Source organism: Chlorocebus sabaeus, chromosome 18 (assembly GCF_047675955.1).
Source record: "Chlorocebus sabaeus isolate Y175 chromosome 18, mChlSab1.0.hap1, whole genome shotgun sequence".
NCBI lineage: Eukaryota > Metazoa > Chordata > Mammalia > Primates > Cercopithecidae > Chlorocebus > Chlorocebus sabaeus.
Genome location: NC_132921.1, coordinates 74,215,680 through 74,242,613, shown reverse-complemented (window position 1 = coordinate 74,242,613; position 26,934 = coordinate 74,215,680). Strand labels below are relative to the sequence as shown.

Below are 26,934 nucleotides of genomic sequence, written 5' to 3'. Positions count from 1 at the left end.
TGGTATATCACATTTATTTACTTGCATGTGTTAAACCATCCCTGCATCCCTGGTGTGAAACCCACTTGATCATGGCGGAGTATCTTTTTTACATGCTGTTGGATTCAGTTAGTCAATATTTTGTTAAGGATTTTTGCATCATTATTTGCAAAGATTCAATAAGAATCTGTCCTCCTTTTTCATTAGGATATAATTGGACTAATTGTGTGACCAAATTGTTTGGATTTTTATGGTGTTATGTTTGAGAAAAAATTGTGTGTGATCAGGCGTGATAAATGCCTCATGGAGGACCAAAGGCAGAACTTCGGACTGGTGTCCACGCCCCTAAGGCCCTCCCTCTACCCAGAGCAGGCTGAGGGCCCACATGCCGTGGGAAACAGCGGGGACACTGGGAATGTTTAGACCTGGGAGGAGAGGCATGTGGAGGGCTCAGCAAATGTCTTCAAAGAGGCACGGCTGGAGGAACCCTTCCTGGCGTTCTCTGCCATTACATACGGGCCACACCCTGAGGCGGCTCCTTCCCTTCAGTGTTCCCCACCAGACACATCCGGGCGACCCGATTTTCTGTTCCCTTGAACTGGGCTCCTCTCCTGCAGACCCTCTGTCTGCCATTTGTGCCGGGACTCCCAGAGTGCCAGCTTCCCCATGGGGCGAATCGGATCAGCCATTTGCCTCAGAAAAACCCTTTCTCATACTCGGGAGGCTGAGGCAGGAGGATCGCTTGGGGCCAGGAGTTCAAGGCTGCAGCGAGCTGTGATCGCACTGCTGCACTCCAGTCTGGGCAACAGAGCCAGCTTGATGTGGCCTCCCGGCCTTTCCTCTCTCCTCCGGGACTCTGACGCTTCCATTGCCACAAGGTATGGGGTTTCAAACACTTCCAGGTCTCAGGGCTTGTAGTGCCCACCTCCCGCCCGGTGTGCCCCTTCCTTGGCACAGACGCTCCCAACTCCCTCACCAGGCTGCTGCTGTGGAAGGGGCTTCCCGACCCCATGGCCTCCGTGGCTGTGCTTTCACCCCGTCCCACTTATAACCATGGTGTGTGGCTCAGGCCCCTGCCTGGACGTCTTCTCATTTTGGCATCCAGCAAAGAGCACAACCTATGGAAAATGCACACAACTGTGCTAAAAAACAAATCAAATCTGGTCTAAGTCTCTCATTTTGCAACAGAAAAAGAGAAGTTGTTAAGAAGTAGCGTGACTTGCCTGAGATCCTACAACCAGTTAGTGGCAAAGCTGGGATGAAATCCTAACTCTCTCTGGGCCACTCCTACCTGCCTTCTCTTAACACCTGCAATTCCTGGTGGCTGTGAGGACCAAGCTGGAACTGATGCCCTCAGCTCCCGGCAGGTACACGGGGTCTGTGTGCGAGAGAAAGCTGCTTAAATAGCAGTGATGCCAGGGCACAAAGCCCGACAGGTGGGGGACCCAGGCCCCGCCCTCAGCCCTCCCCACTGCCTCCACCTCCTGGGATGTGTGATCTAGGCAGAGTCTTCAGTGCTGCAAGGCACAGGATGGTGCTGGGATAGGAGGAAGAGGTGGAAGTAGAGAAGAGGATGGTGACGATAGATAATAGCTATTACCCAACATCAAAATTCTTGCCTTCCAAAAGTGGGTCTCTCACTTCTGGGACTATACGGCCAAAGGCCAGGACCCCTGTGGGAGGCAGGGAGAGGATTCTTTCCTTAGGGAGAGAGCTGGGCCACGTGGACTCTGCACCCCCTTCAAAGCCAGGGTTCCCACTAGGACTGGACACACGGACCTGAGTACACTGCCGTGGGGAGGCTGCCCAGAGCTGAGAGTCGGGCTCCAAGGCCAGGCTGACTTCACGTCCTGCTGCACGGTTCCACACAGGGGTCCCAAGGAGCCCATGCCCACAAGGCTTCGAGGTCATCTCAGCACTTACAGAACAGCCACGTATCCCCGGACTCCCAAGATCTATTCTTGAGACTTTTTATGGCTCAGTGTATTTGAGCCAGCAGGCAGCTCCTTCTCTCCGTGTTTCCCTGGCACCATGTGCCGACGGTGACATGCTGACTCCCCTGGCAACCAGCACCACGCAGAGGGTCTCACTGTGAATCACAAGACTGAAGGGACAGTGCTTCCCAACAAACGGAACGCACAGAAACACGAAATTCAAACCCCTCGTCTTGACATGCTAGGCCCTGTCCTCATTGATGGCTAGAATGGAGCGGTGATACCCTGACGACAGAATGTGTGGCTCCAGTAGCTTGGAGTCCAATCACTGCTGTTAACCTGCCGCTAACCAACTCTGGAACCCTGCATTCTCAGGAGGTAATCTTGTACGTAGACCGAGAAAGAGTCGGTTTAGGGGGCAAGCCAGCCATCAAGGGGGAGAGAAAAGAGGCCTAGAGGAAGGATGTAGAGACCTGGGCTCTGGTCCTGGATACACCCCCACGTCCTGTGCAATTAGAGCCGGTCACTTAATCACACCCTCAGCTTCCTTACCTGGGAAGTGGGGATAATAATACTTGCTTATCTCACTTTGCAAGATTATTCAAGTCAAATGATCATCTCCTTAGCCAATACTATAAGCAGTGCACACTTGTTTAAGGATTTATTACCTGGTAAGCAGCCCTTTTATTTTTTTCTCTGAAAGGATTTTAACCCTTTAGCCATTGAGAGAGCCAACCCTGGATTACCTTTGCCAAAATACATCACTTTCTACTCAAAAACACACCTCACTTCACACCACTGAACTGGACACTTAAAAATGGTTAGAATGGTAAATGTATGAGGTGTATATTTTACCACCCTCGCCACACACACACATCACTTCCTATTCCCGCATCTCACCATGGAATATTCCTCCCACTACTGCACTTTTGGAGTCCCCCGGCAGCTGGCTCCAGCCCCGCCCTCCCATGGTGCCTCACTGGCCTGCATCCGGCCACAGGCCCCTCCTTCATCCCCACATCGGGACACCTCTCACCCAGTGACTGCAACTACTGGGGACCCTTTGCATCCCCAACAAGAGTGCCACCGCCAGAATGCACAGACTGGGACCCTTAGCACATCGGTCAGTACTTTATGCAAGAGAGACACTCAGTGTATGTTTGGCAATTGGCCGAGTTCTTTGTCCACAGTGAAGGAAGGAGACGAGGCTCAGGCCTGCAAAGGACATGACTCCTTAGAAGTAGTGGTCCTGTAGCTCCTCACCATGTGGGTTTTATTCACCGCTTCCCTGTGACGCTCATACTTGTTTTCTATTGCTGTCATAAAAAGTCACCACAGGGAAGTGGCATCGCCAACACGGTGGAATAAGACACCTCAAGTATCATTCCTCCCAAGACGCCGACTTAACAATATATGGTCCAAAAAGTCTGAATGAGAACTCCAGAAACCACTGAAGAAGTGGCAGCGCCCTAGGCAAACTCAAAGCCAGAACAGCCACTTTGAAAAAGGTACGAAAAGCCATTTTATTTCAACCCCGAAAGCCATTCCTCAAAGCAGCACAATCAGCAGAAAGCACCCAGTTCACAGCTTCTCCCTCAAGGGAAAGAAGAGACTGGAACATGTGTCCAACATTCCGACTTTTCAGGGAGGGGCTGCCTGAAGCAGTGGTTTTTGTCCCACTGGAACTGGACCGCCCTGGAGCTGATGACACACTTTGGACATCCTGGGAGCCACAGGGAACCAAGAGCTCAGCGGCTTCAGCAGCCCCAAGTGACCTGCGATACTTCAGGCAGACACCAGAGGGAGTAAGAGATCACAAGCTCCTGAAAGAGAAACCAGAAACCCTGGGAAATTACACACAGGCCCAGAGAGGACACATCAAAGGCTGGACAGGCCTCTGGAATCTCCCACCCAGATGACTGGTGAAAGTTTTCCCTTTATGAAGCCAGACCTAAAAGACTGCAATAGGTGGCTGGTGTTCCAAATGCACAAATCACAGCGTGAAATAACAAGACCCACGGAGAAGCAAGAAAACATGGTTGAATCAAAGGAAAAAATAAACCTCCAGAAACTGACTCTAAATGAATAGAGGTCGATGAATTACCTCAAAAATAATTTCAAATATTTCTCTTAAAGAAATTCAATATACTACAAGAGAACACAGATTAACAACTAAATTAAATCAGGAAAACAATGCATGAACAAAATGAGGTTATCAACAAAGAGATAAAAACTGCAAAAAAAAAAAAAAAAAAAAAAAGAGAGAGAGAGAGAGAACTAAGCATAAATTCTAGAGCTAATGAATCCAATAAGTGAATTGAAAAATTCCCTACAGGGGCCAGGTGCAGTGGCTCAAACATATAATCCCAGCATTTTGGGAGTCCAAAGCAGGCAGATAACTTGAGGCCAGGAGTTCAAGACCAGCCTGGACAACATGGACAACATGGTGAAGCCCCATCTCTACCAAAAACATATAAAAATTAGCCAGGCATGGTGACATGTGCCTGTAGTCCCAGGTACTTGGGAAGCTGAGGTGGGAGGATTGTTTGAGCCCAGGAGGTGGAGGTTGCAGTGCGCTGACATCATGCCATTGCAGTCCATCCTGAGTGATAGAGCCAGACACACACACACACAAAAAAAAAAGAAAAAAGAAAGTTTACTACAGAGATTCAACAGCAGACTTGATCAAGCAAACAAAGAACAAAAGAATAAGCAAACTTGAAGACAGGTTTTTTGAAATTATTAAAGTAGAGAAATGAAAGGAAAAAGAATGATGAAAAGTAAAGAAAGCCTAAGGGAATTATACAACACCATCAAGCCAACCAATACATGTCATATGAAAGTCCCAGACAGAGATAAGAGAGGGAAAGGGGCAGAGAGCTTATTTGGAAAAACAGTGGCTGAAACCTTTCCAAATCTGAGGAAGGAAACAGATATTCAAATTCAAGAAGTTCACAGGACTCCAACTTGGATGAACACAAACAGGTCCACAGTTTGGTTATAATATATAGAAGTCAAAAACAAAGAAAATTTTGAAGGTATCAAGAAAAAGCGACTTGTCATATACAACAGAGCTTCCTTGAGACTATCAGTAATTTCTAAGGAGAAACATTACAGGCCAGAAGGTAGTAGAATGATCTATTTAGAGTGCTAAAAGAAAAAAAAAACTGCCAACCAGGAATACTACAACCAGTAAAATCGTCTTCAGACTTGAAGGCAAGAACTTCCTGTTTCAAAATGGCAGTGTAGAAGCAAGCTGGCTTCACTCCCCTCAACCTCCTGCCCCAGAAAACTGAAAAATATATCTATACGGCACTGAGATTCTCCCAAGCAATATCTCAGAACTCAAAAATGAAGGTGAGACAGTTCCCACAGCCACAGATAAAGAAACTCTGAGCAGACAGAGAACTGGACTTTCACATTTGTGATGCCCCTCCCCCCATTCTGCCTATCACCAAGCACATGGAAAAATCTCCTCTCAACTCATAGTTTCTACACTGGAAAAAGTGAGATCGAGGTGGACAACCAGCTCCCCCACTGTCTTGGAATCTCTGGCACATCTGACCCTGCCTTAGCCCATGGAAAGCATTATGAGCGCCTGAAGGGAGAAATATCCTTGAGGACAGGCAGAGACAAAATAGGCAGGCAGGACAACCATCCCCAGCCCTGGAAACTCTGCTCTGTAACCTGGCTAAAGAAGACACCAAATCAGAGAGGCTGTTCAGCAGCACCACATGTAAAAGATTCACTTCACAGGTCTCCTGGGCACAAACCCTTTGCCAGCCTTCCCATACTGGCGGAACATCCTCTTTGGGGCCTCCCCCATTCAAGAAGGGCAGCATTCATGTCGTTCATTACAGCTGGGTGGACCTGGATTTAAGGCACCACCCACAACTGTAAAGGAACCAGGCAACCTAGTGGTAAAGAAGCTCTGCAGACACAAACCCAATACAAGCCAGACAAAGACGACTTACTTAAATAGCCCCTCAATGCAAAGATGTAGACTACATCCACAAGAAACAACCGTGAACAGGGAACCATGACCTCCCCAAATAGAAAAAGCAAGGAACCAGTGACTGACCCCAATAAGATGGCAATATGTGAGCTCTCTGACTGAGAATCCAAAACTGCGGGGGCTTTTTGTTTGTTTTTAGAGACAGAGCCCAGGCTAGGATGCAGTGTCATGATCTTAGTTCACTGCAACCTCAAACTCTTGGACTCAAGCAATCCTCTCAAGTAGCTAGGACTACAGGTGTATGCCACCATACCTGGCTAATTTCTTTTTTAATTATCTTTATGTAAAAATGTAGTCTCACTATTTTTTTCCAGCCTGGTCTCAAACTCCTGGCCTCAAGTAGGTCTCCTATTTCAGCTTCTCAAAGCACTGGGATTATTGGTGTGAGCCATCATGCTCAGCCCAAAACTGCAGTTTTAAAGAAACTCCATGATCTTCATGATAACACAGAAAAGCAATTGAGAAATTTAACAAAGAGACTGAAATAATTAAAAAGATCACACACAACTCTTAGAACTGAGAAATACATGTGCTGAACTGAAAAGTTATTAGAGGCTTTCAACAGCAGAATGGATGAAGCACAGGAAAGAATCAATGAGGTCAAAGTCAGCCCATTTGAAAATACATAGTATGAGGAGAAAAGACAAAAAAAGAGTGAAAGGAACAAAGATTACCTATAAAATATAGAAAATTACTTCAAAAAAACAAACTTAAGAATTATTGGTGTTCAAGAGGGAGTTGAACAAGAGTAAGGGGAGTAGAAAGCATATTCAAAAAGAAAAATAGAAAACTTTCCAAAACTTGAGAAAGATATAAATAACCAGGTACAAGAAGGTAAGAGATCACCAGATTTGACTCAACTAAGACAAACTCTGAAAGGTCAAGAACAAAGAAAAGGTCCTAAAACCAGCAAGAGAACAGACGTAAATCACACAAAAAGGAGCTACGATTTGTCCAGCAACAAACTTCTCAGTGGCAACCACACAAGCCAAGAGAGAGTGAGACCACATTGTCAAAGTGATGAAAGAAAAAAACCCTGCCATTCAACAATACTGTACCCAGCAAAGTTAGCCTTCAAATATGAAGAAGAGATAGCCTTTTTCAAACAAAACTGAGAGTTCACCACCACCACACCCATCTTACAAGAAATACTAAAGATAGTTCTTTAATCTGAAAAAAAAAAAACACTAAAATGCCAAAAGAAAAAAATAAAAAATGAAAAACATTTGAAGGTATAAAACCTACAGGTAAAATTAAATATTCAGCTCAGACAAACCCAGTATACCCTAATATTGCAATTGTGTTGTGCAGTCCACTCATAGCTCTAGCATGAAGTCCAAAAGACAAATATATCAAAAACAATAATAGTTATTATAGCAGCCTGTTAAGAAATAGATAATGTAAAAATATGTAAATAGAGACAACTAAAAGTTAAAATATGGGGGGATGGAGTTAAAGTGCAGAATTATTTTTTTTCTTTGTAATCTAAGTTGTCATCTCTTTAAAATAACTTATAAGATGCTTTTTATAAGCTTCATGGTAGCCATAATCCAAAACCTATATAGATTTCCTAAAAATAAGAAGAAACAAATTAAAACATGCTACAAGACAAAATAAGTTAACAACAAAAGAAGGTAGTAAGAAAGGAAGAAAAGGAGAAAGGATGTACAAGACAATCAGAAAACAAGCAACAGAATGACAGTAGTAAGTCCTCACTTATGATTAATAACACTGAACATAAAAGGACTCAGTCCTCTTAGATAAAAGGCATAAAATGGCTGAATCAATAAAGAAACAAGACCCAAATATATGCTGCCCACAAGAAACCACCTTCACCTATAAAGACACACATAGATTGATGGTGAGGGGGTAGGAAAACATATTCCATGGGACTGGAAACTAAAAAAGAGCAGATGTAGCTATATTTATCTCAGACTACAAATCAAAGACTAAAAAGATACAAAGAAGGTCACTGTTTAATGATAAGAGTAAATTCAACAACAGAATATAACAATTATAAATATGTATGCACCCAATACCAGAGCACCCAAGTATATAAAAGCAAACATTAACAGATCTAAACGGAGAGACAGACTGAAATGTAATAGTAGGGGACTTTAACACCCTACTCATTAATGGACAGATCATCCAGACAGAAAGCCAAAAAAATTAAAAAAATTTAAACTATACCCAAGACTTACTAGGCCTAACTGACATTTACAGAACATTTCACCCAATTATTACAGAATACACATTCTTTTCATCAGCACATGGGAATAATCTCCAAAATAAACCGTATCTTAGGCCACAAAACAAGTCTCAACAAATTCAAAAATGCAGAAATCATATCAAGTATGTGTTTCTGACCATGATGGAATAACAGTAGAAATCAATAAGAGGAACCTCAGAAACTTCACAAGCACATGGAAATTAAACAATGTGCTCCTGAATAATCAGTGGGTTAATGAAGGAATTTAAAAGGAAATTTAAAACTTTCTTGAAACAAATGAAAATGAAAATACAACATACCAAAATCTATGGGATGTGGCAGAAGCAATACTAACAGGGAAGTTTATAGCAATAAATGGCTATATCAAAAATGTTGAAAGACTTCGAATAAACAACCTAAAATACACCTCAAGGCATTAGAAAAGCAAGAAAAAACCAAACCCAAAATTAGTAGAAAGAAAAAAATAATAAAGATCAGAACAAAAATAAACAAAATTGAGACTTAAAAAAAATACAGAAATCAACAAAATGAAAAGTTGTGTTTTTTTAAAAAGAAAAGACAAAAGTCTTTAGCTAGACTAAGAGAAAAATGAAAGAAGACCCAAATAGATAAAATTAGAAACAAAAAAGGAGACATAACAACTAGGCCACAGAAATACAAAGAATCATTGGAGACTATTGTGAATAACTATATGCCAACAAATCAGAAAGCACAGAAGAAATGGATACATTCCTGGACACATTCACCCCATCAAGATTGAACCATGAAGAAATAGAAAACTTCAACAAACCAAAAATGAGTAAGAAGATTAAAGCCATAATAAAAAGTTTTCTGTGAAAAAAAGAAAGAAAGTGGTCAGGCACAGTGGCTCACGCCTGTAATCCCAGCACTTTGGGAAGCCGAGGTGGGCAGATCACGAGGTCAGGAGATCGAGACCATCCTGTCTAACACAGTGAAACTCCATCTCTACTAAAAGAATACAAAAAAAAAAAAAATTAGCCGGGCGTTGTGGCGGGCGCCTGTAGTCCCAGCTACTCGGGAGGCTGAGGCAGGAGAATGGCGTGAACCCGGGAGGCGGAGCTTGCAGTGAGCTGAGATCCGGCCACTGCACTCCAGCCTGGGCGACAGAGCGAGACTCTGCCTCAAAAAAAAAAAAAAAAAAAAAAAAAAAAAAAAAAAAAAAAGCCCAGATATAATGGGTTCACTGTTGAATTCTACCAAACGTTTTACAAAGAACTAGAGCCAATTCTACTCAAACCCCTAAAAAAAAATTGAAGTAGAGGGAATACTTCCTAACTTGTTCTCTGAAGCCAGCATTTCCCTGATACCAAAACCAGATAAGGACACAACAAAAAAAGAAAATGGTAAGTCAGTATCACTGATTGAACATAGAGGCAAAAATCTTCAACAAAATACTAGCAAATTGAATTTAACAACACAATAAAGTGATTCACCATGGTCAAATGGGATCTATCCCAGAGATGCAAGGATGGTTTAACATATGCAAATCAATAAATGTGATACATCACATTAATAGAACCAAGAACAAAAACTATATAATCATCTCAACACATCCAGAAAAAGCATTCAATAAAACTCAGCATCCCTTTGTGATAAAACCCATCATCAAACTGAGTATAAAGGGAACATACCTCAAAATAATATAGGCTATATATAACAGTTCCACAGCTTATATGGTACCGAATAGGGAAAAATTGAAGGCCCTTCCTCTAAGATATGGAACAAGTCAAACACCTACTTTCAACCCTTTCTTTTTTTGAAACAGAGTCTCACTCTGTCACCCAGGCTGGAGTGCAGTGGTGTGATCTCAGCTCACTGCAACCTCCACCTCCTGGGTTCAAGTGATTCTCATGCCTCAGCCTCACAAGTAGCTGGGATTACGGGCATGCACCACTGTTTCTGCCTAATTTTTATATTTTTAGTAGAGACGGGGTTTCTCCATGTTGCCCAGGCTAGTCTTGAATTCCTGGCCTCAAGCAATCTGTCCCCCTCGGCCTCCCAAGAGTGCTGAGATTACAGGTGTGAGCCTCTGCACCTGGCTACTTTCACCATTTTTATTCAACATAATACCGTAAGTCCTAACCAGAGCAATTAGGCAAGGGAAAGAAATAAATGACATCCAAATTGGAAAGAATTAAGACAAATTAGCATTTTTCACAGATGATGTGATCTTACACTTAGAAAAATCTAAAGATTCCACCAAAAAACTGTTAGAACTGATAAACAAATCCAGTAAAGTTGCAGGATACAAAATCAGCATACAAAAATCAGTAGGAGTTACATATGCCAAGAGTAAACAATCTGAAAAAGAAATCAAGAAAGAAATCTGGGAGCCTGCATTTTCTCCAGTACTCACTGGGGGCCAACTGCTGAGGTATTTGGCTGTTATAAATAAAGTTGTGATGAACACGTGTACAAGTGTTTGTATGGACATAAGTTGTTATATCGCTTGAGTAAATACCTAAAAGTGGGATTTCTGGAGTTTTACTATCCTTGGATGCTACTGTTGATATGGAAAAGACTGAGGAACAGTTTACTAATCTGCACATTGTTAAACATTCCTCAGCAACCAAAAAGCCCACCTAACTTCTTGGCATAGACATACCAGAGACTGTGCAAGCAGGAAAATAAAACTTGGTTGCTGTTTTATATTCTAATGGATCGATCAGAATCTGTGATAGAGAAAGATTAAATGTACTCTGAGAATTTAGTGGATATCCTGGACTTCTCAATCGAGTGAAATGTGCGAATTCCTGTGACAGTGTATATTCAGGATATACTGATGGCACTGTAAAATGTTGGGAAGCTCAAGCAGCCAGTGAAAAACCTGTCCAGCTCTTCCAATACTTTTATCCATTTTGATATTAACCGTAATGATCATATGATTTGTGCTGGTACAGAAAAGTTGATGACGATGCATGGTTGGTGTTTTGGGATGCAAGGATGAATTCTCAGGATTTACGTACAACTCAAGACGTGATTGGTGCATATTCAGAGACACATAGCGATGATGTCACTCAAGTACGTTTCCATCCCAGCAATCCCAACATGGTAGTCTCAGGTTCACCTGATGGCCTGGTAAATGTATTTGATATTAATGTTGATAATGAAGAGGATGCACTGGTTACAACCTGAAACTCAATTTCATCAGTCAGCTGTATCAGTTGGTCTGGTAAAGGTTACAGACAGATATACCGCATGACACATGGTGAAAGATTTTATTGTGGGATCTTAATCATCTGGGAAAAGGGAGAAAGGAGTTTTTCCTCAATGGGTCTAGAGTTTCAGTTTTACCAGGTGAAAATTTCTAGAACTCTGATGCACACAAGGTACTTACAGTGAACACGACTCAACTGTGTGCCTAGAAATCGTTAAAATGGTAAAATTTATATGTTTTTGTCCACAATTTTTAAAAAAGAAGTTCTATGATGACATAGAACACTACTATATCTCCAGGGTCTAACACAAGTCTGGCACGTAATAGGTGTGAACTAAATACTCGCTAAATGAAGGAATTCATAACTATAAAGCCTATGCTCTTAGTTATTGTGGAATATTCTCTTTCTAAAATAGTAATAACCATTATATATATATACATATAAAAATTGTTATTTATAGAATGAGGGAGGGAACTGGGTATTGGAAACAACAGATGGAAGTTAGACTAATCGGAATGTACTTTCCTTTGTTGTTGATTTCAATTCCTTGGTTTTAGATTTTATTTTAGAACCATGTAAACATTTTACATAATAATTAGAAATCAATATTAAATAAAAAATGTAAAAGCAATCCACAAAAATAAAAACAAAATAAATGAAACTAACATTCAGCATTTTTCTTTTTGTGACTGGCTTATTTCACTTAGTGTACTATCCTCAAGGTTCAAGGATTGTATGTTAATTCCACTTTTAATTGTTTGAGGAATCTCCATACTGTTTTCCATAGCAGCTGCACTGCTGTGGTTTGGATATGGTTTGTTTGTTCCCGTCAAATATCATGTTGAAATTTAATCCTCAATGTGTCAGTGTTGAGAGGCGGGGTCTAGTGAAAAGTGTTTGGGTGATGGGGGCAGATCCTTCATGAATGGCTTGGTGTTGTTTTTGCCATAATGAGTTCTTGCTCTGTTAGTTCCTGTGGGAGCTGGTTGTTAACTAGAGCCTGGCACCATCCCCTGTGCCCTCTTGCTTCCTCTCTCACCGTGTGATCTCTGCACATGCTGGCTGTTCTTCCCTTTCTGCTTATGGCATTCTTCCCCCTGCTAAGTTCGTTCTTAGTTTGTTTTTGTTTTTCTAATTTCTTGAAGTGTAAAGTTAGGTTGTTGATTTGAGATCTTTGTTATTTCTTAATGTACATGTTCTGTGCTATCAACTTTTTCTTTAGTACTACTTTTGCTACTCCCATAACTTTTGTTATGTTGTGTTTTTATTGTCATTTTTTCTCAAGATATTTTGCAATTTCCTTTGTGTTTCTTCTTTGACCCATTGGTTGTTCAGAGTGTGTTGTTTAATTTCCACATATTTGGGAATTTTCTCCTTGTCCTACTACTATTGGTTTCTAGTTTCATTCCATTGTGGTTTAGAAAGATGCTTTGTATGACTTTGATCAGTCTCGCTCTGTCCCCAGGCTGGAGTGCAGTGGCACGATCTCAGCTCACTGCAAGCTCCGCCTCCCGGGTTCACGCCATTCTCCTGCCTCAGCCTCCCGAGTAGTTGGGACTACAGGCGCCTGCCACCATGCCCAGCTAATTTTTTTGTACTTTTAGTAGAGACGGGGGTTTCACTGCGTTAGCCAGGATGGTCTTGATCTCTTGACCTCGTGATCCACCCACCTCGGCCTCCCAAAGTGCTGGGATTACAGGCGTGAGCCACCACGCCTGGCCCGATCTTCTCAAATTTGTTAAGAATTTCTTTTGTGGCATAACCTGTGATCTATGTACATCTGTGTACATTTGAGAAGAATGAATATTCTGCTGTTGTTGGGTGGAGTGTTTTGTATGTGTCTGTTAGGCTCAATTGGTCTACAGCGTTGTTAAAGTTCTTTCTTTTCTTCTTCTTTTTCACTTAAGATAAAGATGGGGGGGTCTCTAATACTAAGTAAGTGTGCCTGGGATGAGCAGGGCCTCTCTTAGGACCAGGGGACATCTGCCCAAGCGCATTGTGAAATTGAAGCACTAATGCCCAGTGAGGGCCAAGTCAGGACAGTCACAGTACTGCCAGCAATGGTGACCTTTCCTTCCCAAACCTCTAAGGGGCCCGCTGGGTTTACATGGGTCTGCAAGTCTGCACCGACTCGGCGATGGCCCTGGAGGCAGCCTGTGTGTCAGGGAAACGTCAGGGGCATGGCGGCCACCTGCTGTAAGAATAGAAGGCCCTGGGAGCCTAGACAGCCGGCACATCTGACAGAAGCCTGGAACCCGAGCCGCTTCTTCATGTCCTGGCAGAGACCCGGCGGACATCCATCAGGGACCTCCCACCATTAAACACTGTGCTAGCTTTTGCCTGTTTGGTTGTTTAGTAGGAAAAAAAGAAAAGAAGAAAGAAACAGAAATACATACATACATACATACATACATACTGTCTGAGGATATCCGTTAGTGAGCAGAACAAAACCCTGCCCCCACAGTTTCATTCTGTGACACAGGACCTCAGTGGGTGAAAGGTACTTTGGTGTCAAACTGGAGGGGAGAGGGATCGGGAAGAGGAGAAGAGGGAGTTCTATTCAGAGAAGTCAAGGAAGACGTCATGAAAAAGACACGTCAGGAACACACAAGGAAGGAGGTGAGAGTCAGATGCAGGGGTCTTGGGTGAGAACATTCCAGGCCAAGGGAGCAGCAGGTGCCAGGCCCCGAGGCCAGGCAGACCTGGAGCACCGGGCAACCCACGTGCTACATGGAGGTAGTGGCTCTCACCCCCATCCTGGCCTCTGGAGTCCTTCATATGAGTCACAGAAGAAAAACTTGTTATATCTGAGTATCATTTTTGTGATCTTACTCTTCAACTTAAAACATTTTTTATTGCAGACATTTTATTGATTGATTGATTGAGATGGAGTCTCGCTCTGTCGCCCAGGCTGGTGTGCAGTGGCACGATCTCGACTCACTGCAACCTTTGCCCCCAGGTTCAACCAACTGTCCTGGCTCAGCCTCCCTAGTAGCTGGTATTACAGGTGTGTGCTATCACGCCTGGCTAATTTTTGTAATGTTGGCCAGGCTGGTCTCGAACTCCTGACCTCAAGTCATTGGCCCACCTTGGCCTCCCACCATGCCTGGCTAGGTTTTAAAATTTTCTGTAGAGTTGAGGTCGTGCTATGTTGCCCAGGCTGGTCTCAAACTCCCGGGCTCGCGATTCTCCCGCCTCAGACTCCCAAAGTGCTGGGAGCCCTGGCTCACCACAACGCCCAGCCAAGAAATTTTAAAAACATTATCACTATCACGCCCAACAAAATTAACAGTACTCCCTTAATATCTAACCCCTTGTCAGTGTTTCCATTTCTCTTGTCTCAAAATGTCTTTTGTCAGGTGGCTTGTTCCAGTCAGGATTCAGACAAGGTCTTTGTGGTTGCTTCTGTTGTGTCTCCAAGTCCCTTTTGACCTGGACTCCCTCTTTGGTGACTTCCTGTCTGGTGCCGCAGCTCCTGCGTGCTGAGCGCCTCTCCTTGCCCCTGAGACAACACTCTGAAAACTTCACACACACACACAGTCTAGGGGCTGGGGGGTGACCTTGAAGATTAGACACCTGCGTGCTGGAGCAGCCAGGATGACCACAAAGCAAGACGCACAGGCACCCACACCGGGGCAGGTGGCGGCGTCTCAGGGCATGGATTCACAGCCGGCTGCACCCCAGTGTTCGGGCCGCGGCTCTCCAGGGGCGCCACTTTCTGCCCCTGCCCCACCAACTCCCACCAAACCACCAAATGAGCAAAACCAAAACAGAACACAGCGCTTCCAAAGGGCAGATCCGAACCCAGCGCAGCCCAGCCTCGCCTCCTGAGCTGCAAGAGCGGGGACGCATGAGACCCCGACGATGTGGCGGCCAGCGATGGCCATCCCTTCTAGGACTCACGGGTCTGAGTGAGGCAGAATAGGGTATGGGGGCAGGGACCCTAAAGCCGTTTCACGCCGGACTTTCTAGAACTAAATTGAAAGGAAAACTAACTTTCCACGCCTAAGTAACAAAAGGACCAGAGGTTACTCCCTCTGCAAACCCCCCACCTTCTCTGTGCGGCGGAAAAGAAATTGGCTGCCCACAACCAATCGGACTCACTGCCGCCAGTCTTCGCTCGCATATTAGCCCAACTTTGCACCTTTCACTTTAGCCTCTTAACGTCAGCTTTTTGCCACCGATCAGATGTTTGCGCAGGAGCGACCTTTGTAACTTCAGCCTGGGGTTAGCTGCTTTCTGCAACCAATCAGGCCGATTCGGGCCACCACTTTATGTACAGGAGGGAGCACGTGAGTGGCCGTGGGAAACCTCCAGCGGGTATCTGGACAGAGAAGATTCTGGGGCAGCCCTTGAGCCTGCTCAGGCCGCCCCCACACTGTGGAGTGTACCTTCGTTTTCAATAAATCCCTGCTTTCGTGGCTTCCTTCTTTCCTTGCTTTGCCGCACGTTCTGTCCATTTCTTTGTTCAAAACGCCAACAACCTGGACCACGCGCAGTCACGACCCCTTCGCTTGTATGAGCTCATTTGAGGTTCAGCACCTGCAAGGTCGGGCTAATACGAGCTCTACTTTTCAGATGAGGAAACTGAGGCACAGAGAGGTTAAAGTACCATAAGTCTGGTGGACAGACCCTTAAACCCAGGCAGCCCGGCCGCGGCGCCCTTTCTTTACCCCAGAGCTGGGGTGGGACACAGATGAAGCCCCCGGGGAAGCCCCCGGGAGAAACAGGAAGGACTGGCTTTAGGAGAGAGAGGGCAGAGGGCAGAGGGCAGAGGGCGAGGGCGAGAGGCAGAAAGCCGGGGGCGCAGCGGGGCAGCCCTGGCGCTGGAGCCAAGGAACGCGGCAGCGCGGCTGCGGCTGGGCCCGGCCTCCCCACCCGAGCCTCTGTCCGTCCGGAGCGGGCTGAACGGCTCCCCTCCGCCTCCAGCCCCTGAAAAGCAGGACTAGGCTGAGCCCGGAGCACCCGGCCGCCCCCACAACCCCCGCCAGGCCGGGCGTTTCCTCCCGAGGTCCCCCGCAGAGGGGTCGCCATTCCCGCCTCGGCCTGCGCCTCGGGCTGTTCTCGCCTCCGTCCGCCCCGCCGCGACCGCGGTTGTCCGGATCCGGATCCTCCCGGGCCGGCGCCTCCTGCTGCTGCCCGGGAACCCCGCGGACGCGCCCCCGAACCCCTGAAACACGCGCCCACGGGGACCCCCAGCTCTGCAGCCTCAGCCCCGGGCCCCGCCAGGCGGCGACGGTTCGCTTCTGCCCGGGCCTCCCTGGGGCTCCGGCCGCGGAGGGGAAGGTGCGGGCGCCCCACACCGGGGGACTGGACCCCGCGCTCCGGAAGAGGCCCTGGGGCCGCCCCGCCCCTCTGGCGTTTTCTGGCACCGAGTGCGGAGCGAGCCCCAGCCCAGCACGGCTGACTCGGTTTCCCCGGCACGGGCTGCTTGCCCGGCGCCGACTCGTTTCCCAGCGGCTGGCTCCCGAGGGGCGCGTCCCCTCGCTCGGAGCCGGCGTCCCCGCAGCGCGCCCAGGCCCGGGGTGTGGCTCCCTCCCGCGGCCGCGCCGACTCCCCCGACGGCCGTGCAGACGGCCCGGCCCTGCGATCTGGGATTCACGGCGCAAACCGGCATTTGAATATTCATTGTGCGCACGCAGCGTTTTCCAGAGAACACAAAGATCTCGCACCACAATTATCTTGCTCCAGCTTTAAAAGATGAGCTGTCACTTCTTTCACGGATCTTGTGAGAAAGGAAAGTCTTTTTTTCTTTAACTCTTTTTCCCTTGAACGCAATTACCACCTCATTCACGGCTCTTTGTGGCCACCTAATCTTGGGATTACGCCAGTGACATGACCACAAAGCGGCGTGACTGACGTACCTGACAGCTCTGGCGGTGACACGGCGGCCGCAGTGAGAGGCAGCCTTTGTGGAGTGAGGTCCACTGCCGCCCGCCTCGCAGGGAAGCCGGGCAGGAAGGTGTAGCCGAGAACCGCCCAGGGCCCGTCCCCACCCGCGGGGACGCTTGCTTTCAACTCCGAGGAGCAAGGATGCCGAGGCACACCGACCTGATTCCCCTATTGTTGGCCAACACAAAACACCTGCACCCCCATTTGATTTGTCACGTACAGTAAAGCAGCCAGGTCTGAGGACTTGTGTCCCACAGTGGAGGCCCTAGTCGGCCTTCCCCAGGCCCTCCCCAGACCGCCCCAGCCGGTACCAATGCAATCCCCCTGTGCAGGCACCGCACGTGCAGACACGCCAAGTGCAGGCACAGCACACCACGTGCTGGCAGCAGATCCACTCCATTGTGCATGCACCGGGCGCCATGAAGACCCCACACTTTTGATTCCAGCTTAGCACATGGGAACTTACCCTGGGATCAGCCATTCAGACGGCTTCACTAGCTTCTGGTGTGTTGGGTTGGTTATATTCTCTGACTTTTGGTCTCTCCCCCACCTTTTCAGACCACAGAAATAATACATATTATTCAAAAATCAAACGTGACAGAAAGACGTAACATGAACAACAAACATCCTGCCATCCGCCTTCTCAAAGGCACCCTGCTTTCTCCACCTGCAGATGTTCCCTGAAGTGTTCTCGGTGCACCTGCATCCAATATGAGTAATTTTCCTTACAGAAAAGTATCACACTTTACATACTGTTTACATCATTTTTATTTTATTCTCTTGGTCATCTTTGCATGATTCACATATTTTAGTAACTGATCTTTAATCAGTTTTAGGGGTAGCCTCAGGCTTAGGCTCTGGAAGGGAACTGGCCCACCACCCTCCTTAGCACCCTAGAAAACAATGGCTTTCTTCATGGTCTAAAGATTTAAATAACTGGAAACATTTAAAACCTCTTAAGTGGCTTAAGATTGCTATTAAACTAACAGAAGGAGGGAAAGGCAAACATTTGTCTGCAATACAGCAACCAGCAGCCACACCACTGAAGGCATCCTAGCAAGGGCGGGTGCTGGACAGCAGTACTGAGCTAAAAACGACCAGAGAAACCTGTCCAGATCTCTTTCTCACAGAGGACCTCCCGGGTGACCGGCCCAGAAGGTAACTAAACCGCTTCGCTTGCTCAGCCTCCGTTTCCTCACGGTGTACACCAAATTAGAACACACTTCATGTGCAAAGCTAACATTCCTGCGTGAAGCTACCTGGTTAATTCTGAGAACTCACATGCTGCGCTGGTGAGAGAAAACTTTAGTTTTGTTTCTGATTGGAAATGAATAACTGAAATTGTTCTCTCATATTTTCTTCAGGGACTCTTAGTTTTATTTCTAACATGTGATTCACCTGGAAGATATTTTGGGGTAACCCATCTCTTTCTCACTGAAATGTTGCCATTTACCATCTGCTAAATTTCTGTGTGTATCTGAGTCTTTCTGGATTCCATTCTGTTTCACTGATCTTTTCATAAGCCAGTCTCACTCAGGCTGCTTTACTTACTGTTAGGATTGGATGTGGCCCCACGAGTTTGCACTGAGAGAAGACCTGGGATTCCAGCAGGCAGAGGCTGACATACAAGCTTAGTTGTTGCTATGCTTCTTCCTAATAGCTTCCCTCCTGCATTAAACCCAACCACCAAGCATGGCAGAAATGGACCACCAGCAGAAGGTGACACACGTGAGTCCTGAGGACTGGTCCCTTCCAGAGAGAAAGCCTAGGAACAGGAGGCTCCCGCCATCTCTCAGAGGGAGCACACATTTCCTCACCTTGATGTCAGCACAGGAGGCTGACAATGACATCCTGTGTGGTGTGCCCGGGAGAACCAGACGCCATCAGTCTGCCTCTGCAGCACATCCTGGCTGTCCTGTCGGCACTGCCATGCCAGCCTAAGAACCACGTTTCTACTGGAATCAACACCTTGTAGGTATCAATACTGGAAAGGCATTAAATGTAGAAATTGGTTTAGAGAGAATTGACAGCTTTAGTTATTGTTATCTTCTACTTTAACACAAAATACGCATTCCTGATAAGCTTCACATTCCCCGGGTAAAATCGGGCTAATGGGTAGAGTTAGGGGCTGACTACTCAAAATCTATGCAACTTTGTAACTAACACCAAGAACTGGGCCAGACCAGTAGCTCACGCCTGTAATCCCAGCACTTTGGGAGGCCAAGGTGGAAGGATTCCTTGATTCCTTGAGCCCAGGAGTTTGAGACCAGCCTGGGCAACATAGCAAGACCCCTTCTCTACAAAAAATACAAAAATCAGCCAGGTGTGGTGGTGCACCCTGTAGTCCCAGCCACTTGAGAGGCTGAGGAAGGAGGATCGCTTCAGCCCAGGAGTTCAAGGTCCCAGTGAGCTATGATCGTGCCACTGCACTCTGGCCTGGGTCACAGAGCAAGACCCTGTCTCTCAAAAAAAAAAAAAAAAAAAAAAATTTGCCATAACAACCCTCATAAAATTCTGGCACAGTTAAAAAGACATGTAAAATCCTAATATAGATAGATGTAGACGCTAAATGTAGGATTTCTTTTTTTTTTTTTTGAGATGGAGCCTTGCTCTGTCGCCCAGTGCAGTGGCGTGATCTGGGCTCATTGCAAGCTCCACCTCCCGGGTTCACACCATTCTCCCGCCTCAGCCTCCCAAGTAGCTGGGATTACAGGCACCCACCACCACACCCGGCTAATTTTGTTTTTATATTTTTATTAAAGACGGGGTTTCACCATGTTAGCCAGGATGGTCTCCATCTCCTGACTTTGTGATCCGCCCACCTCGGCCTCCCAAAGTGCTGGGATTATAGGCGTGAGCTCTGCCAGCTAAATGTAGGATTTAAACAAAGGACAGGTGATGCTTAGACCCAGTGACAGCAGGGACGGGTGGCTGGGCCACTATCCGTGTCTGGAGAGTTCCTAACAAGCTACTGAAACAGCGTGGGAGGCTGGGCACCTGCAGAGCCCCCCCTCTGCTGGGGGAAATGCTGCCTGGACTGCTGTGGCCCCAGCCCCATCCCCACTCGTGGGCGCTGCTCATGCTATGGAAGAAGGCCCCGGTGCAGTCCGGCAAGTCACTCCAACTCAATTCTCCGATGTGCTCTGGGGGACCTGACAGCTTCCTGTGTATACACTTCACACATTTCTAAGCTTATTTCTGCTGTTTTGTCTTCCGCTGTTTTCTGGCTGACCATTATTTCCTTGTGTAGAGGAAGACCATTGATTTGTGTACATCAATTTGGCACCGTCGCATTCCTACGTACACATCTCTTACTGCTTATCATTTCCAGGAGGAATTCTCTTGGAATTCCCTATCAACAATGAAGGAAGCTGTGAATGACACGTTGGCCCCCCTCATTCAGACCTTACGCAGCTCATCTCCTCCCGTCCTCCAGGGCCAGGTGGCCATCAGAGGCCCCTCCTGTCATGTGGTACGCGGCTGTGGTGAACAGCGTCCTGGCCTGCTTCCGACTGCAGTTTTACGCCTCTCTTCACTCGCATGGTGCGCGTTTGGCTTGAGATATAAATGCACTGTTCTGTTAAACCAGTGTCCACATCCTCTTGACATTTCCATTGCCTAAAGACACAGGCCTCCTGGACGACGCGTCCGTTCTCTCACAAGGTCTGAGCCCCGCCACAATGCTGCTTCTGCTCTGGGCACCAAGGCTTCGGAGGTGACCGCAGCCCTGGTCCCTACCTCACGGTGCTTCAGGTTTAATGAGCAGAACAGACGCTCAACGGAGAATGGCCCAGCAGTTCCTCACTAGTGGGTGGACCATCTTCCCTGAGGACCTGGCAGGCAGGAAGGAGACATCCTCCTGCTGAGGAAGGTGTCCTGGTGGAAGACAGGACGTGTTGGGGCCCAAGTCGGGAAGAGGCTACCCCACTCCAGGCGTACGAGGGCGGACATGACCTAAGGAGCAAGTGAGGGGAAACGAGGCTGCAGAAACATGGGCGAGGGCGAACAGGCTCCACCAGCAGAGCACATGGAGCTCTCCAGACGCTTCCATAAAGACAGGGCCAGGGAGGCTGCTGAACACCAGCTTCCAAGACTGAGAATGTACATGTCGCACGGACACAGAGGTGGCCTCTGCAAAACTGTGATACGGCAAGGCCTGGCCTCTGCACCCTCCCCAGATCTCCCCGCAGCCTTTCTGTCCACGCTAGACACATCCTGAGGACGCCCCTGGGAGTCTGCTCAGATGATGAGGGTTCCTTCCCTGCCCTGCCTCAGCGTCTCGTGCATAGCAAGGCATAAATGACTGCCTCTCCTCACAGATTTGACAGAAGGGCGATTTCGTGGGGCAACCAAAACGTAAGCAGAATCTGGCTGCACCCAGTGGGGTTGGGGCTGGTGGAGTCCTTCCCCCTCTGAAGTCATACTGGGAAGAGGGCTGCCTGGCCTGGCTGTTTATGCCAACATGCTCGCAGAACCTACCCGCCAGTGACATGTGCTCCTGTGCATCTTCTGGGTGGGCACAGGACACAGCAGGATGAGAACAGTCATGAACACGCCAGGGAGGATTCCGGCTCCAACTGTGGCTTTGCTTGCTCAACTCTACCTTCACTCAGAGCCACTCTCCAAAGCCCAAGGCCTTGGCTGTCAGCCTCCAGAGTCGGGCTCTCTTTTGAGGGGTACTAGCATCCTCACTGCACCCCTCTCCCACCTCGACAAGCAAATCCCTTAAAGACCAGATGGGTCATGTTTTCTTTCATTTCCATAATCTCCCTTACTGTACCCTAAGTTCTGAATCCTTCTAGTCCTTTACACTGGCATGAATTTAACTTACAGGATCTTTTATCAGTGTGCCTACATTTACACTGAGGCATAAAATTAAAACTGTGGCCCGGCGCGATGGCTCACGCCTGTAATCCCAGCACATTGGGCAGCTGAGGTGGGCGGATCACGAGGTCAGGATCCAGCCTGGCCAACACGGTGAAACCCCATCTCTGCCAAAACTACAAAAATTAGCTGGGCATGGTGGCAAGCACCTGTAATCCCAGCTACTCGGGAAGCTGAGGCAGGAGAATCACTTGAAACCAGAAGGCGGAGATAGCAGTGAGCCGAGATCCCACCACTGCACTCCAGCCTGGGTGACAAAAGCAAAACTCCGTCTCTTAAAAAAAAAAAGTGAAAGTGAAACAAAAGATGGGAGTGTGTTTTTTGTTAAAGGTTAAAAGAGTTTTTAATCACAAAACATCAACAGTTGTTGGCTTGTCTCAATCTTTTATAAGCAACTATTTGCCACCAAAGTGGCCGATTTCAAAGAGCTGGTTATATCTGCAGTGATGTTTCTCTTTAATTAAACACCCGCTGTGTTAGTTATCTGATGCTGTGGAATGAATTTACACAAGTGCCAAGGCTTCAAACAACAAGCATCGATTTTCCAGCGTCTGGGATGGGGAATCCGGGCACAGCTTAGCTGGGTCCTCTGCTGTGGGCTCTCAGGCTGCAGTTGTGGTGTCACCCGAGATGGGGTCTCATCTGAGGCCCGACTGAGGAACGACCTACTTCCAAGTGCCTTCACTTGGTGCCAGCAGGATCCACTTCCTTCCGGCCTGCTGGGCTGGGAGCCTCAGTTCGCTGCCAGCTACCAGTCAATTCCAACCTCACTTGATTCCTTGCCCTGTGGCCCTCCCTGGGATGGCAGCTTGCTTTACTGAGCCCAGTAAGGGAGGGTCTGGTAGCCAGACAAGAGTCGGAGTCTTTTGTGATGGGATCAGGCAGGTGAAAGTTCCCTCAATGTGGAGGCCTTCTACTGGCTGGAAACAAGGGGCTGGAGGGAAGGACTGCACAAGGCCATGTGGGGACCATGGTGGGCCCCCTTAGAAGCTGCCTGGGCATCTGCCTATTTCTTACTCTAATAATCCTGTTTGCAAAGGAACTATTTTAGAATGGCACTGCTCTGAACATTTTCATAGTTATCTGTTCATTCTCCTATCCATGCTCAGGTAATACAGGAAATAGTGTAAAAACACAAAACAAGTCAACAAACTAATCCTTAAAAATAAATTCGTATCAAACAATTTCCCCTAACATGGTCCTGCGGGATTTTTGGACCTGGAAGGGGGTGTGGAGCAGAGTTCCAAGTGTGTATGGCTGTGACACAGACAGGTGAACTGACAAGAAGCTGGGCCTGTGTTTGTGGGGTTCGCTAAGCGGCATTTTGAAATTCAATAAAAGCCAACTAGCAAACCTAAAAACTTGCATAAAGGTTAAAGAGTGAGTAAAATTTATCAGATGCCAAGTGAATCTGCTCTGAGAGTTTAGGAAGCATCAATATGAAACTCACACATCCTAACCGAGTTGGGTATCAACAGCGTGCAGTGGCCAGGAAATGTACCTTTAAGAGAACTGACAAGCGGGTTTTCATTAATGAAAAAGACATATTAAAAAATGATCTAATTCAGGAAGAGGCTGGGAAAACAGTTTTTCACTTTAGAGCAAAGCTTTCATCAATCTTCTATGAAATAATCTATCATGTTAAGTATCAAAGTTTAAAAACTTAATACTGAATTGAAAAGGGGGAATGTTAGTTAAGAGAACAAGTTCACAGTTGTGAGAAACAGCCCAGTGTAATTCTGCCCAGAAATCTGTGTCCCATAAAATCTATGTATTGCATATAAAGAATCATCCCAACCTCAGTTTTACTGAAAACTAAAAACAGCTGCCCTCTTCCACAGTCTCGTCTCTGGACTCATTAAATCAGTAATGATGCACATTCATCATCACTGAGCTGTACAGAACTTTAAGTTTTGCCTGTGGAATGTCTTACCTGCTTGACAAGAGAAGTATCCTCACTCCTGTGGACTCCAGTAATCTTAACTGCAGGACACATTAATTTGCAATCTTAGGTCTGCTTTACAACCAAACACAAACTTTTAAAAGCAGCCGTACACCAATGCTCCATGTTTTCTATGCTGAGAACAGTTTCTACCATCTGTGACTGGGTACCTAAGTCAGAAAAAAACAAGGTTTGAATCCCAGCTCAAACGTTTTAACTGTGTGACTTCTGGTGAATTACTTAACCCCTCTGAGCCTTACTTTCTTGACGTAATAGAATTATCAACTCTGTGGGCCAGACCAGCCCCAGCCTCCTACAAATCCATCTCTGTCCACAGATACCACTGTGGACAGACCACCGTAGGAGGAAGGGCTGTGTCCCTCCTCTCCACTCTCAGGTCCCTCCGCCATAAAAAGCCCACTCTCCATAAAGCTGTTGAGAATTAAGTACCACAGCAGACACAGAGCACTTAGGACACTGCTTGGCACATTGAAGCACCAGAAAACATTTAGCTGTTACTACTAGGAAATATGTCCTGGAGACGCATAAGAAACCAGTAAGAAATCTTGGGGCAAAGGTGGAGGCTCTCTCGAGAAGAGTGTTTACTGGGAACGGGGAGAAACAGCTGGGCATCTGCAGCAGGCGGTGAGCAGACAGCCTTCCAGAACAGAAGAGTGTGGCACACGCACCAGAGCCACTCGGCCGTCAGTCACACTCCCGCAGGCCACGCGAGGCTGTCCAGGTGCTGAGGATGTGGGCGCGCAGGGTCGGCCAGGTGTCCTGTCATGCAGACCTTACATTCCACAGCAGGGAGAGCAAACAAGTAGGAACACATGCGCGGACACGAAGGCCACACCACAACGGACGGTGTGACGCGCGGAGGAGCTTGCCTTGGATGGGGCAGGAGAGCCTCTCTGAGAAGCGGAGCTGGCCACGCCAAAGCCTGGGGAAGAACCTGAGACATGAGCACTGAGCTGGCTGGAAGAGCAGGGAGGCCACTCAGCTGGAGCTCAGGGGGGATGGCAGTGGCCGGGGGTGAGGACCTCTAGACCACAGGGATGAATCTGGGCTTTATGCCATGGGCAGGTGACTAGCCTCACATATGAGCAGGGAACCTAGGCTCTGGTTTAACTCTTTCAAAAGATAACCTTGTCTTCCGTGGAGAGAAGGATCTGGAGCTAAGAGCAAGCAGATGACTGCAGTGGCCTCAGCGATGACTGAGCTGAGGCTGCTGTGGCCAGTGCTGAGATGGATGGATGAGGATTTGTCAGAGGCACCACTTAGAGGGAGCGACTTGAGGGCTTAAGGGTAAGGAAATGGGTTGGTAGAGTGAGGAAAGCAAGGCGAAGCCCATGAGGCAGGGAGAGAATCACAAGTCTGAGCCGCCTACGTGACAACCAAATGGAAGCATCTGGCTGGACCCACGAGTCCGGAGCTCAGAGGAGAGGTGGAGACTGAAGATATCAGTGTGGGAAGGGACGGGGAAGAATGGAGACAGATTTCAGATAGAAGGCTTGCTAAAGCCAAGCTTCTGCGACAACCTTGCCCGGGCACTGCTCTCACGCTGCCAGCTGTCTTGAAGACAGCGTAGTCTGCATTTGCTTTAGGAGTGGTGACTGGTTGCACAAATCATTTGTTCATACCCACCTGCTCTTCAAACACCAAGCATCATGTTTCCAAATCACGGAGGCATAGGACAAACTGCAGATCCCTAAAAGTCACTTTTAAAGAAGAGTCACCTTTGGCCAGGCACAGTGGCTCACGCCTATAATCCCAGCACTTTGGGAGGCAGAGGCGGGCAGATTACCTGAGGTCAGGAGTTTGAGGCCAGCCTGGCCAACATGGCGAAACCCTGTCTCTACTAAAAACACAAAAATTAGCTGGCACAGTGGTGGGCGCCTGTAATCCCAGCTACTCGGGAGGCTGAGACAGGAGAAACATTTGAACTCCAGGTGGAGATCGTAGTGAGCCGAGATTGTGCCACTGCACTCCAGCCTGGGCGACAAAGATAAACTCTGTCTTAAAATAAATAAATAAATAAGAGTCACCTTTACAGTTTTGTCGTTTAACCCTGTTTTTTGACCTTCTGAGTATAAACTGAAAGGCAAAGTTAACAGTTGCACAGAATTGAAACTATTATGACTGCTATGAACTGACCTTGGCAAACACTTAAAAGACCATGGCAAACAGTCTTAAAAAGCAATAGCACGGTTTTAAAACTTTTAAGGCTGAATGTTGTCCAATAAGCACAAATTCAAGCATGAGGTCATCCCATATTTGATGCACAAAATCTAGAAGTCAAGCAGTATCAGTAAAAGTACCACCTGTTTAACTTGTGAAAAAAAATGTTTTTACAAATTTGATTTCTAAACAAAAATTACTCAGCAAAAGTCAAGTGAAGTGGAAAAAGGAAAAAGGGATCTGTTTTTCTCTCGAGCTCACAGTCATTGCTCTTAAAATGTAATTGGTTTAAGTCTTCCGGCCAGCTTTCCACAAGCCCCGAGGTCTTTCTGCTCCACATAATATCCAACTGTGATCATCCCCGAGCAACTACACAAATCTGGGATTTTGTTGCTTCAGTCAAAGGCAATGAGCTGGGGCTCAGAAAGCCTCATCAGGAGACTCTCTAATAATGGTGAGAAGAGCAATTAATAACTACGTCCCTCCTGGGTAAAACCGTGTCACTGGCCGGGCGCAGCGGCTCACGCCTGTAATCCCAGCACTTCGGGAGGCTGGGATGGGCGGATCACGAGGTCAGGAGATCGAGACCATCCTGGCTAACATGGTGAAACCCGTCTCTACTAAAAATACAAGAAATTAGCCGGGCGTGGTGGCGGGCACCTGTAGTCCCAGCTACTCCGGAGGCTGAGGCAGGAAAA

The 26,934-nt window shown here is 47.0% G+C and overlaps 1 pseudogene; it reads left to right on the top strand.

Annotated features, from left to right (window-relative positions):
- The first annotated feature begins 9,178 nt into the window (after window positions 1-9,178).
- LOC103222825 (WD repeat-containing protein 89-like) lies at window positions 9,179-15,095 on the top strand (annotated as a pseudogene).
- The last annotated feature ends 11,839 nt before the right edge of the window (window positions 15,096-26,934 follow it).